The sequence below is a fragment of the Myxocyprinus asiaticus genome, chromosome 41 (genome assembly GCF_019703515.2).
Source record: "Myxocyprinus asiaticus isolate MX2 ecotype Aquarium Trade chromosome 41, UBuf_Myxa_2, whole genome shotgun sequence".
Taxonomy (NCBI): Eukaryota; Metazoa; Chordata; class Actinopteri; order Cypriniformes; family Catostomidae; genus Myxocyprinus; species Myxocyprinus asiaticus.
The window spans coordinates 12338027-12352858 of record NC_059384.1 but is presented as its reverse complement, the minus strand read 5'-3'; the positions used below and the strand labels follow the sequence as shown (position 1 = coordinate 12352858).

The following is a 14832-nucleotide window of genomic DNA, read 5'->3' as shown; positions in this document are numbered from 1 at the left end:
ACATAAATGAGAATAATACAAGTATTACTACAAAAGTGTTGTCTACTGTTTTTTATAAACTGATGAATGGATCTAGATTATTTTCTGTGGTAATCGACAAACACCAAAAATGCTGTCCATAGACATTTAGTTTTACATAACTCAGAAAATTCCTTTAAAACAAGCATCTCTTTATGCCATCCAGTTGTCTTATATAGATATGGAGATGCTAATCATGATGATGTCAATGAAGATTACTAAGTGTGTGTGTGAATGTGACAAAAAGAGAGAAAACGTGAGACTATGTGATGTCAAGTGTCTCAGCTAGCCTTGTGACTTTTCACACTTGTGCAGATGCCATTTAGTTTCTTAATTAGAGACTGCAGCTAACTCCTTCACAGTCCTTGAAGTGTTGGTGTGTGTGGGTCAGGTTTTACCATGGAGTAAAATGTCCCCACAAAGATAGTAAAACCTGTCATCACCTACAACCGGGGGAATAGAAAACCTCATTAGCTCAGTATAAAAACAATAAAAGATAAATGGGAAGTCCCCACCATGATAGAAAAACATTTGTGCGAGTGCATTTTAATTTTTTTGGAAATTTGCAAAATTGGGCCGTTTCTTGCTATAAGCGGCCACTTAGGGCCTCAAAGTCACCAGGAGGCCAAACCAAGTCAACCCCCAAAAGGCAAGAGAAAGCACTGTTCAAAAATAAAGTGAAACAAGTTTCACACATTTTCAGTGGTTTGAAATGCTCATAAATTGGTCAAATTATGTTTTATTTTAAATATCAACATGCTTCAGTGAGTGTTAAGCGTAATACATACTCTATGTAACGCTAGGGTTGCAAACTTTTCATCATGCGAATATGAGAGATTTAAGCATTTTTCGCTTCAATATGGGACAAAATGCCTTCAATACAGGATGTTTCGTCATCTGACCATCTCACTGCTATAATACGGGACAGTAGGCGGCCCTGTACGGACCATTTAAATTTCGGCCAAATGCGAGACGTCACGGCTAATACAGATGCTTCTAGCTATGCAAGCTCAATTTTTTGCATTATTGTGTTCCTGAAATGTGTCAGACTGCAATTCATTACACAACAACACAAGTACGCATTGCATTCTTGACGTTGCTGCAAGGAGCGCTATAGCAGACATTAGTGTGAATTGTTTGCTTCTACGATGGGTTTTCATTGAGGAGCAATAGTTTGAAGAGTTAAATGCTATGAGTTGGTCAATATATTTATAGCATTTTATTTATATATTTATAGCAACTTACCTGAATAATCACTCATCCAGTTTAATGGCACAGACTAACGTACCTCTATCGCCCCCTTGAGTACTGAGGTTTGTTATCGCCACAATAGTGCAAGAATGCACGTTGGCAATGCGTTGACCAAGCACTCACATTTGTGTACGCATGCGTACATGTATATGTTTCTGGCCTTTGGTTTAGGGTATAGCAAATATCACCTCTATGTAACAACCATTGTGTCTATGAAATTACCTCATGAATGTATTGAAACCAATGCGTGAGTGTGTTCGGTATCTGTGCTACTTAAAGGGAATGTGTTTCTAATTTCACAGTTCCCTTTTGATTCAGTTCACTCGACATTACTGTAAACACTATGGGCAGTGTCCTTCACGACCTTGCTGAAACCCTTATACAATTACGCCAATCCTCTGATTGGCAGTGGTGTCTGAGCCCGCCCCTTCAGGCGCACAGTTGGCCTATATAAGCAGGCGCTCAATCACCATTCAGAATTTTCTTCCTTCAAGACTGAAAACTTCATTTAGAACTTGGAACCCTCTCTGCTTCGGCATTGAGATACACTTACAGTGGACGGAACTTCTAGGCAAGACGCGAACAGGATAACTCGTCGCCTGTGCTCAGCAGGTGCACCAAGACCGCTTCCCTGTGTGTTTCGGTGAAGAGTTCTCCACATTGCCATTGAAGATGCTCTCGGTGAACAGGTTCTTCACTTCAGACACTCGTCGTTGATCAACGTGGTGCTTCAGCAAAACTCCTACCTGCTTCCCACAGCGCTCCGGCTGGAGTTACTGTATCCTTTATACGTATATACATATATATATATATACATACATACATTATATATATATATATATATATATATATATATATATATATATATATATATATATATATACACAATATTAACTAAAGAGCCGCTTGCGTGATACATGTTTTTTAAAAGATGTCGTTCCACAAGTGTTCCCTATGCAAACGGCTGCCGCCTGATGAGCACGAGAGCTGTGTTCACTGCCCATGCACAAGCAGCTCTCATGGAGACAGACTGCCTTCACTGCGAGGGCATGAATCTCCGGACTCCGGAACGCACTATTCTTCCCTGAGGTCCACACGGAGCTCACAAAGACCTGGCGTGCGCCCTACTCTTCGCGCACTCAGGTCGGAGGTGCTGCTGTCCTCACTAAAGTGGACCACACAGAGGAAAAAGGTTACTCAAAGCTTCCCCTGGTGGAACAGGCAGTTGCAGCTCATCTCTGCCATAATACTGCCATGGGATGGAAATCCCGCCCCGTCCACCCCTCCAAGCCGTGTCAACTGACATCCGCACTGGCTGGAAGAGCTTATACAGCAGCGGAACAGTGTGGTTCAGCACTCCACAACAGCACGTTGATGCTCCAGGTTTTACAAGCTAAGCTCCTCAAACAAATGGATGAGCAAGGCCCCAATCCAGAGCTGTTCAAAGAGCTCCGCACCACTACAGATTTGGCGCTGCGAGCCACGAAATCTACCACTCAGCCCATCGGCAAAGCAATGAGCAACCTGGTGGTTCTGGACCGGCATACTTGGCTAACTCTCACAGAGATGTGGGACACAGAGAAAGCTGCCCTCCTAGACACCCTGGTGTCACCTGACGGCCTGGCAAAGAATCCATCTCTCACAACCCCAGCGCAGCCAAAAGCTACTACTGGCAGTCTGTGATGTCATGCAAACCGTGGCCCAAGCGTAAACACCTGCCGTCTCCGAAAAACCCCAGCTGGGCAGCAGAAATATTCCTGACATGCTCAGCCCCTTGAAGAGGAGCCCAGAGCTTGCCGTTATTCACAGCCCAGAGCTGAAGAAAGCTCGATTCGTGGCACACAGTGTTTCTCCCCTCTTCCCCAGTACTGTTCACCGGGTGTGGGACATTGTTCAAAATGTTGTTTGTGTGTATTACTCAAATAAAGATTGTTCTCACAAAAGGGAAAAAAAGCGGCCATTGTACAAACATTGTACAAACATGCTCACACATTCTCAGGAAAAGGGCCATTTCCTCTTCACGTATCATACATCCCACACATTATGCTCAACCGCTTCCCTAGGGTGAGCGGCGCTCTATCTCCTATAGTGAGCGAATCAATAAGCCTGCTGTCCCGATGTGCTAACGCGTGGCAAGCACACACGAGTGTGTCATACTGTGTGTTTAAAACAATCGAGCGCGTTTATACGATTCAGTTTGTATGCTGGCTAACTCGCTTCACCAGTGTTTTGCAATTTGTGGTCCGACCACAGTGTATTGCGCGCAGAGATTCACAGTCTCCCCGCAATAAAACACGATAGAGACTGTCTCAGACTGCGACACACACAGCGGGGTCTACAGCTGTTATTTTCTTATTCCTAAGAAAAATTGCAGGCTTCGGCCCATTCTAGATCTGAGATGCTTGAATCGCACTTGCGAAGCACCCATTTAAATTGTTTACACAGAAACAGATCTTATCGCACATCCATCCTCAGGATTGGTTTGCGTCAATAGATCTGAAGGATGCGTACTTTCATGTACAAATTGCACTGCTTCACAGGTGGTTTTTTTGAGATTTGCGTTCGAGGGAACTGTGTATCAATTCAAAGTCCTTTTGCTACAATTAATGAGCATGACACAACGCCTCCTCCAGTGGAGCAGGCGACATCTCCTCTCATTGCGTGCGACACATGTCCCGGGCCATCTAAATTTTGGAGTGGATCTGTTGTCATGCCAGAGCACATTACCAGGGGAATGGAGACTTCTCAGACAGTGATGAGGATTTTGGAAATATTCTGCAAAACGGAAGTTGACCTATTTGCCTCCGCGGAGAACGCCCATTGTCCCCTTTGGTACTCTATGATCCAAGCCCCACTGGGCATGGATGCGCTGGCTCACAAATGGCCACAAGTATGCGTTTCCCCTGGAGTGCCTCCTTCATTCTGTCATCAGCAAAGTTTGAGTGGACATGGAAACAGTTCTGTTAATTGTGCCGAAATGGCCCAATCAGTTCTGGTTTCTGGAGATGATAGAAATATTAGACGGGCCTCCATGGGAAATACCGCTGAGGAGAGACCTTCTCTCTCAAGCAAAAGGCACGATTTGGCATCCCCAGCCAGTGCTGTGGAACCTACATATGTGGCCCCTGAATGGAACACATCGGATGAGCCAGAATTTGTTCAGTCGGTGATGAACACTATTTTACAGGCTAGAGCACCATCCATGAGACGCCTCTATGCACTTAAATGACATGTGTTTGCAAATTGGTGTTCTTCAAGTAGTAAAGACACAGTGAATTGCCACATTGCCCTTCTATGGTGCTGACTTGGGACTTAAATCTGGTGCTGAAGGCACTCACAAACTCCCCGTTTGAGCCATTGGAATCTGTTGATCTGCGGGTGCTTTCCTTAAAAACCACACTCCTGTTGGCTTTGGCCTCATTTAAACGAGTGGGTGACATGCAGGCGCTGTTGACTGACAGTTTATGCCTGAAGTTTGGTCCAGATCTGTCAAAAGCCACCATTAAACCTAGAAAAGGCTACGTGCCTAAGGTATTATCAACGCCCTTCAGGGCTCAGGTGGTTCATTTGCAAGCCTTTTTTCCCCCACTGTTTAAAATCAGATGAGGAGCAATCTATGCATATGTTATGCCCGGTGAGGGCATTGCATACATATGTCGAGCGCACCCGTCAGTTTAGGCTGTCGGATCAGCTCTTTATTTGTTATGGAGGATTCACAAAAGGAATGTCTGTCTCAAAACAAAGGCTATCTCACTGTAAATTGTATACTCAAATAAAACCTACTTTTCCAACCTTGTTGTGAGAGGGTTAATAAACCATACAGTGTATATCTATATGGTTCATATAAATCTCAGACTACATTCATTTCCATCTGGCGTCCGCCACGTGGGACTATTCATATACACTTAAAGGAATAGTTCACCCAAAAATGAAAATTTGCTGATAATTTACTCACCCTCAGGCCATCCGAGATGTATCTGAGTTTCTTTCTTCATCAAAACAGAATTTAAGACTTTCATTTTTAAGGATTTCATTTCAGGCCTCCTCCTCTAAACAATGCAAGTGAATGTCCTCCATTTTTTGACGGTCCAAAATGCATATTTAGGGTGCATCAAAATAATCCACATGACTCCAGTCGACAAATAAAGTTCTTCTGAATGCTGTTGGGCCTCATGTATTCAGATAGAAGACAAAGGCAGGCCTAAGACAGTCATAAAAACCCAACTCAAGCCCCCACATTCCAAGTCGTAAATTATACTGATAAAAATCGTGGCAAAATCAAACAAAGGGAGTCCAAAACAGACTATAAATCCTATGAAGCCTTGCTCACTAAAGGATCGAACTCTCAACTCCTATTGGATGAGGCACACAACAGAACGTCCCTCAAACATGACATCATCAGGAGTTGAAATACCTCTGAAATGCTTTTGGGATTTGCTTCCAGCAACTTTGTTTGCAGCGTGTGGACGCAGCTCTTCGCTGCTCTCAGGTGCAACCTCGTGGCACAAGGAAGTAACGTCTGAATTGAAACTGTGGTCATACAATCTCCATCTCGCTGGACGAGTTGAGATTACTCTGTGTTCAACCGAACACTCTAACCGTCCGCCGACAGAGCGAGGAAACGGCCTCCCGTCATCACCCGAGCCTCAAGGAACCGGGTCAGAGTTAAAGGACGGAGGAAAACACATTCTACCTGTGTCCTCATGCGATTCAAGTAAGAGGTTTACATCTGGGCAGAGATAGAATATTATAGTGTGTTATTCTTGTGTTTCAAGGTTTTTTTTGCTTGTACAGTTTACGGACCGCCATGTCCGCTCATTATTAATACTTGGTATTAATTATCACGAATTTGTTTTGCTGCATTGTGGTCCAACCAAATTGGACTGTTGTGCAATTTCACCATCGCGGGTGAGACAAGTAAACTGAGTTCATCCATTAAAGAGTCAAAGTACGCGGGACTGTTTACGAGCCGTCCACCGCGTCTCTGAGTGATGAACTAACAGCTGCTTTCTCTCCCACGATCGCGAAATCGGCTTTAGGGCTGTCACTTCTCTCTCACTCGTACTAACCACACACACGCACGCACGCGACCCCTCACAAACATTCTGGCACACATTTTTGGCTCGTAGATAGCTTAAATGCTAAAGCCCAGCTTTGTCCCTAAGCTATCGTACAAGCGGACACATGCGGTAACTGGTAGACGCCATTGACTGGTTTCTCTCCGCCCCCATTCACGGTCCGGAAGTCTCGCGTGACATACTCTCCACGAGAGTCACGTCCGCCATTTTGTGCGCGCCCCTCCTTACACACACACACACACACACTGTCACACACACACCTTATGTGTTATAGGATTATTTTTATTTCCATATCTAATCATATCACTGTTTAGTTTGTAGTTGTAAGTCAGAATGTTATTGACTGCATTGTATTAATTATTAATTGATATTACTGCATAAATAAACTTTGTTTATATTACAAAGAGAAGTGTTTTGGTTTGTTTTGCATACACCTGTGTCATGCTGACGGGATGTCAGTGCTCGGATTCAAACCTTCATTCATTGTTTTTTTCCCCGAAAATTGATATTCTTCGGATATTGATTTTCCTAAGAAAACAATCTAATTTTGAGACTGTTTTACTATCTGGTTATTAGTCCCTAATTCCAGGGTGGTGCCCCGTCAATGTTAATCCTTATTAATATTCTATTGATTTTTGATAATTGATAATTATCTTTGATGATTGTTGAATTTGAATGATCAATAAGCTAGTGTTAATTTTAATTAATGTTTCATCGATGTTAACAATTAACGATTATCTTTGATAATTGTTGATTTAAAGGATTAAAAAAAACTAACATTGATTCTCATCAATGTTCTATTGATTTTAATAATTAATAATTATCTTTGATAATTATTAATTATTGCTAATAAACAAACTTGCTCCTAAACGTAGCACACTACATTTACTGGAGCCCCATATGAGGTTTTAATGAGTTAGATTCAATTAATTAATTTAAATATTAATTAATAACTAAAGAAATAATGATTAATTATTTCTGATAGTAACACTGATCTAAACAACCAGTAAAGCCCTACAACGCAAACGATTGATTATTTTTAGAAACAAAACAATACTTATATACTTTTTAACTACAAATGTTCGCTTCCGTACATATCTGTGATGTGCGCTCATGAGAGGGATGACGTAAGCTGGTTAGTAAGGTCACGTGTCATGTGGAGGAGTCAGGAAGCGCGTCATTGTTTACAAGAGAAACTTGTGCTGTTCACAAACCAAAACAGTCCAAAACAATTTCAAAACAATATCAAATAAAATAAAAAATAATTTCCAAATAATAATAAATAAAAAAAACAATGTAAACAATGACACGATTCCTGCCTCCTCTTCCATGTGACGTGTGACCTTACCAACGAGTTTACATCATCCCTCTCATGAGCGCACGTCACAGAGATGTGCAGAAGCGAACATTTGTAGTTAAAAAGTATATAAGTATTGTTTTGTTTCTAAACATAATCAATCGTTTGGGTTCAGAAGACCTTTATTTGTCGACTAGAGTTGTGTGGATTATTTTGATGCATCCTAAATATGCATTTTGGTTCGTCAAAAAATGGAGTACAATCACTTGCATTGTTTAGAGCAGGAGGCCTGAAATGAAATCCTAAAAGTCTTAAATTCAGTTTTGATGAAGAAAGAAACACAGATACATCTTGGATGTCCTGGGGGTGAGTAAATTATCAGCAAATTTTCATTTTTGGGTGAACTATTCCTTTAAATATGACTTATAAGCAGTGTTGGGGAGTAACGGAATACATGTAATGGGAATACGTATTTAAAATACAAAATATGAGTAACTGTATTCCACTACGGCAACAATTTATTTTGATGGTCCCAAATAGATATTTAACTGACTATAAGTGACTTATCAACTGGCTTGCTATAGCTAGTAAACAGTGTTTCAACAAACATTCAGTAGACTTTCAGTAGCCTGCATATAGATCTTTATTAATCATCTTTTATTGAACTGATGTTCTCAACAATAATGTAAGTAGGTCATTAATAGAGATCTATATACAGGCTACTGAAAGTCTACTGAATGTTTGTTGAAACACTGTTTACTAGCAAGCCAGTTGATAAGTCACTTATAGTCAGTTAAATATCTATTTGGGACCATCAAAATAATGTGTTACCTCCACTACAGTTACAATTTAAATCATTGGTAATTAGAAAACAGTTACATTCAAAAAGTATTTTGATTACTGAAGAGATTACTTTGCATTTTATTGTCATTTGTTTCATTTAATATTTAGTCCTTTCAGATGGAAAACATTTATACATATAAATGATGCGATCCAAAGTGCATTTGAACAGCGGTGAAACACTTTCTTATGATGTGTTACATTCATACGAGCAGACAGAGAAGTACGTTTGAAGTAAGTTTGGAGCAGAAGAAATAGAAATAATCCTTGTGTAAATTGTCAGCTTTATGCTAAGCTAAAATGCTATTTCTAGGCATTTTACATGCACATGTTACCAGGCACGATAATATTGTTTTATCGGGAAAATTCACGTTGGATCATAATTTCTTTTTTTTCTAGTAAGACCTATGATATTAGGGAAAAATCCTATTCTTAATAATAATTTTTGTATTGTTTTCCTGTAGAAATATCTAAAAATCCTTAAAACAAGATCAATTTGATTTATCTTGTTTTAGAAACAACCCTGCATAAGATATTTATTTTTTTCAGAGAATATATTTTTAACATGTGTATTTTGTCTTACTGTACTAGCAGAGTTTTTATAGTCAAAACAAGTGAAAAATCTACCAGTACTGAAGAAGTAATCCAAAGTATTTAGAATATGTTACTAACCTTGAGTAATCAACGAAATACATTACAAATTACATTTTACAGCATGTATTCTGTAATATGTAGTGGAATACATTTCAAAAGTAACCCTCCCAACCCTGCTTATAAGTCATCGGCCTATGGCCTGTGACTGCTTATGAATATCTCTATTTAGTGTTATAACTCTGGGGGTGTGATGTCACGTAGTGCGGCGTGATGGGATATCCTTCCCCATAGTGCTTAAAGCAACGTTGAGTGAACTGAATCGAAATGGAACATCTCCGGTTACACTTGTAACCTCAGTTTCCTGAGATGATAGGGAATGAGGCATCGTGAAAGCTGGCTGCACTACTACTTCAGAGTTTCATAATATGAGTGACTCACTCTTCTCCCTCAGTCAGAAAATTCTGAAGAAATGGTGACTGAGCACCCGCTTATATAGGCCAACTGCACACCTGAAGGGACAGGGCGGGGCTCAGACACCATTGGCAGTCAGAGGATTGCCATGATTGTATAAGGGTTTCAGCAAGGTTGTGAAGAAGGACATTCCCCATAGTGCTTACAGCAATATCTCGTTCCCTTCATCTCAGGGAACCGAGGTTACATGTGTAACCGGTGATGTTTTCTGTTGCACCTGTGCTGTAATTTACTGATCCAAGAACACTTGTCTTGTCTAATTTATCTTTCCCTCCCTATCTCCCTCTCTGCAGTGTGTCCAGTTCCATGATACTCTGTGTAATCTAGAATACTCTAGGAGGCATCAGAACAAATGGTACAATGTAGATTGAAAATATGGAAATGCACATGAAGCTTTTTAACAAATCAAATCAAAAATAAATGATTTTATAGAGAGATAGATAGATAGATCCCCACCATGATCATGTAATATTCGATGACTGTTGTTCCTGCTAAGATTAGACATGAGAAGTGATGTCACAGGTCAAATCTGTGTCTGACTTTAGCCACAGTCCGGATTCTGTGGACCGATATCACAGAAATATGTTATGCAGTTGTCTGATCGTTAAAACTCCTGTTGTAAACTAAGCTGCTGTGCTGCCCATAGTCCACAAGTTACCCTGGCATCTCACGCCAGCTGGCGCTACATCTAGTCTTTATATACAGATTCTTTCATCATCCGCTGAATCTCTGGAGGAAAATGGCACAGTTGGATAAACTAAAAGGTGTGTGTTTGAAATGGGTGTGTGTTTGATATTACCAAGAGATGAAAAAGTGCTGTCCAGAATGACTGTTATCTAAACAGACAAAGGGGGGAAGTATTTCCAATCCTATTATCTCCTGTTTGCTGAAGCATTAAGAGCTGTGTTGGAGACCTAAAAGTTCCATGACTCATTCCCGACTTTAGCATATCGATCCCATCACATTCGGATGATGGCTGGCTCTTCGCTGAGCCTCAAAAAGACTCATTCAAAGGTGATAAACCCAAGTGACACACTTAAGCTTTAAAGGCTACAAGTGACCTAATTCGCTATTTAAAGAAATATTGCGGGTAAATACAAGTTAAACTCTATCAACAGCATTCCGGATTCATGTGTGTGATGAGGAGGAGGGCATGACTGGGCTGTAACGATGGACGGTGCTGAATCAGCCCAATCAGCCGGGAGAGGGATAAAGAGGAGCCGAGGACAATAGTTCGAGAGAGAGAGATGCACGAAGCTGTGTTTATGTTGCTGTGTTTTCAGTTTGATGTTCTGTTAATTAAAGCCTTGTTGTTTGTTACTCCGGTTCCCACATCCTCCTTTCCCAAACTGTTACACTGGTGCCGAAACCTGGGAAGGAGGAAGAGCACACTGTCTGGGAGAACTCGCTGTTGCTGTCCGCCAGGAGACAGAGGAGACGCTGCCGTCTGCCGGGAGGCGGAGGAACTGCTGCCGTCTGCCGTCTGCACAGCTGGCTGAGGACTAGTCGACAGTGTGTTCGGGGACCAGCGAGCCAGTTTTTCTCTCTCTCTCCTCTCTCTCTCTCTGTCTCTCTCGCTCGCTCTTTCCCTCTCCCCTCTCCCTCCCCTCATCCTACTCAGATTCCCAGGAGGCAGGCTGGTTGGGGGAAGGACGGCCGAAAGGGCTACACCTCCCCTCCAGGAAGGGAGGGGGGAGTAAGTCAGGCCGGTGGTTTCCCCAGCCTGAATCAGGCATTGGGGGCATGTGACGAGGAGGAGGGCGTGGCCGGGCTGTAACGATGGATGCCTGGCACTGAATCAGCCCAATCAGCCGGGAGAGAGATAAAAAGGAACCGGGGACGCCAGTTCGAGAGAGAGAGAGAGACGCACTAAGCTGTGTTTATGTTGCTGTGTTTTCTGTTTGATATTCTGTTAATTAAAGTCTTGTTATTTGTTACTCTGGTTTCCGCAGGAAAACCCAGGAAAGGAGGGGCGCCGTCCAGGAGAACTCACCGCTGCTGTCCGTCAGGAGGCGGAGGAGCCGGTGCCGTCCATCAGGAGACGGAGGACCCGCTGCCGTCCACCAGGGGACGGAGGAGCCACTGCCGGCCGCCAGATGAGCGGCTGAGGACTGGGTGGGCGGCGAAGAAGAGCCTTTTCTCTCTCTCTCCCCCTCTCTCTTTCTCTGTCTCTCCCGCTCTCTTTCCCTCTCCCCTCTCCCTCCCCTCATCCTACCCAGGAGGCAGGGAAGAACAGCCGGTGACGGAATGGCTGAAGGGGCAACTCCTCCCCTCCAGGAAGGGAGGGGGGAAGTAAGTCAGACCAGAGGTTTCCCCGGCCTGAATCGGGCAGTGGGGGTATGTGACGATGAGGAGGGTATGGCCGGGCCGAGCGCCGAGTTGCCCAATCAGGGGGAGAGAGATGAAGGAGGAGTTGGGGATGCCAGAGAGAGAGAGAGAGAGAGAGAGAGAGAGAGAGAGAGAGAGAGATAGAGAGAGAGACACGCTGCCGCTCTGTGTGTGGGTGTTCGTCATTGTGTTTTGGTTCTGAGTTTTATGTTGATTAAAGTCTTGTTAATCGTTAATCCGTTTCCCGCATCCTCCTTTCAACTGTTACACTGGGATCATTACGGCCCTGCCATGCCCTCCTCCTCGTCACAGTCTCTTGTTTGCAATGCCTGGCTTATTTGTATGGAATGCATAGCATAGCAGAAGAGAAAGTGGCTGTGAGAAAAAAGTAATGCAAAAATAAAACAAAAGTAACGTAACTCTTTACTTTCCATAAAAATTAACTTTTTAATTAATTAAGTTACTTTTTTAAGGAGTAATATTCTAACGAGTTACTTTTAAAAGGAACGTTACCCAACACTGCTTACAATGGAAGTCTTCCCAAATATTTTTCCTTCTTTTTGTTCCATGGAAGAAAGAAAGTCATATGGGTTGGAAGCAACATGAGGATAAAGATGAAAGAATTTTCATTTTTGTCTGAACTATCCCTTTGACCCATTCATAGCAACCGAATGTAAAAATTAGAGAATGCCAATATAGCATACAGTGTACTAATATGCAGCATATGTCATATAAAGTCATAAAATCGAACCATTTCATGGATTTAATGGTCTTCAGAAGTATGAAAATAATTTAAACACTTTTTTGAGTTCTAAAAGATCTGAGGGGTAGAGAGAGAGAGTGACATTTCCTTTAACTTTAATGTTTGTCGGTCAGAAATTAGCGTGTGCGGGGGTTTGCAAGGACAAATCTGAGGGTACAGGTGGCTCGTCTTAAGATAAGATTGAGGCTGCAGTTCAAACAGCTCTACACCTATAAATTCAAAAACTTTCATTTTCACAGGGACAGATAACTGTGGGTCACCAAACACACTCCCCACCATCATAACACCTCTGTACTGCCCTCCAATCCAACCTTGATAAAAAGCAGACAGGAAATTAATTTCCACCTTGATGACTAATAGATGCAAATGCGCCCATCAAAAAGCCTTAGATATCTGTTTGGTGGGGAAAAAAACAAACATTATGTGAACTTCTGAAATATGTGGCGTAATACATGTATATAATTCTCAGTCTTTGTTTTCTTCTTTTTCACCTCTCATTAAGCAGAACTCTTTGGTCTGAGCTGAGACTTTTGGGTTGAATATGTTTGTTTTCTTCATTGTACACTCCATGGTGTGAAATTCTAAGTACTTCCCTTTTCACCTCTGCTTATCCTTTTCCACAAGACTTTTCAAAGTTCATTTAGTAATAATAATGTGTTTTGAAGTGTGATTCTGTGTATCACAAGTGTGAAAAGGGTCTTACGCTGTCCTGATGTACAAGTCAAAGCAAGAGTTGAGAAAAAGCACATTAGTGTGTATGCTCCAAGCTTGCTTTAAAAGAATAGTTCACCCTAAAATGAAAATTCTCTCTTCACCCTCATACCATCCCAGATGTTAATGACTTTCTTTCTTAGCTGAATACAAATGAAGATTTTTAAAAGAATATCTCAGCTTTGTTGGTTCTTTCAATGCAAGTGAATGGTGGCCAGAAATCTGAAGGTCCAAAAAGCAGATAAAAGCAGCATAAATGTGATCCATACAACTCCAGTGGTTATATGTTCAGAAGCGATATGATAGATGTGGATGAGAAACAGATCAATATTTGAGTCCTTTTTTACTATAAATCTCCACTTTCACTTTCACATCTGAAAGTCACATGTGGTGCCTATTTAGTTTCACTTTCACATCTGAAAGTAGGAGAGTATTTTTAACATTCTTCTAACAACTCTAATATTTAAAATATTGTTTCCCTTTCATGGTCATTATGGATGAAAGACATTACAAACAACATTCTTTTTTATGAGAAATAAGGATTTGACTTCATAGTTTTATACTTGTGCTCATCTTTTAAGGACTTCTAAGACATGACGACATTTCCGGTAAGGGGACATAGTGAGCAACGATGCTCCCTGGTTTTTTAGGCTGCATTCTGGGAATCTTTAGGGAGCGAACGTTTCAGTGCACTGGAACGATTTTGCGATTTGAACAGCCATTGAAATGGCCAAATCACTGATCAGTGCCCTGACTACTGAACTAGAATGCTGACTGAGACACAACCTTTATCTCACTGTAAATTCGCCAAAAGTAGGCCAACAGTTCTTCAGGTAAAATCAGTCTGTACTTATCAAAATTCGAACCACCGCCCCCGTGTCCAAAGTAGGAAGGGTTTTCGAACATATGGGCACTTGTGGACTCCAGTTTCCGGGTGAAATGTTCACAGAAAGGTGTCAAACAACTTATAAGAGAAAAACAGCTTAATAAAACATACTAAATAATGCCTTAAATATAATGCAAAAATTAGGGCTATCGATTAAACACATATACATAGCTTAAAATACCACCTTCATGTTTTCAACAGAGGGCAGTGACGTAGCGCAAATCCGAATGCAGGGGTCTTGGGATGTTTTTTCTAAGTTTCAATCTGTATTTAAGTTGTGTTTATGATGCCACGCAATCAAAATGAGATGCTCCAAAAGCGTTCATCTGACGCATGTGTACATAGGTGCGTCCTTACAAACGCCTTTAGAATAAGTCTACCTCGGACAGATTGACAAATTCAATTGCAAAATGGATTGCTGACTGTAGGCCAATGATAGGTTTATGTTCAATGATATGGAGATAAACATTCAATTGTATTCTAAAGCCACTTTTTATATTGCCTAATCAATGCTGTACATGTCTGACACAATAATGTAATGTATTTTAATTATCTGAATTATTATATTTATTGAATGTAATATATATTTATAATT

At 41.5% G+C, this 14832-nt stretch overlaps 1 protein-coding gene across 1 annotated transcript in view; it reads left to right on the top strand.

Annotated features, from left to right (window-relative positions):
* Positions 1–12012, top strand: part of LOC127431608 (activated CDC42 kinase 1-like) — a 31268-nt gene extending 19256 nt beyond the window's left edge. Inside the window, exon 19 of the transcript XR_007895626.1 lies at positions 11502–12012. The gene's annotated coding sequence lies outside the window, so the exon portion shown is untranslated. The remainder of the gene's footprint in view (positions 1–11501) is intronic.
* The last annotated feature ends 2820 nt before the right edge of the window (positions 12013–14832 follow it).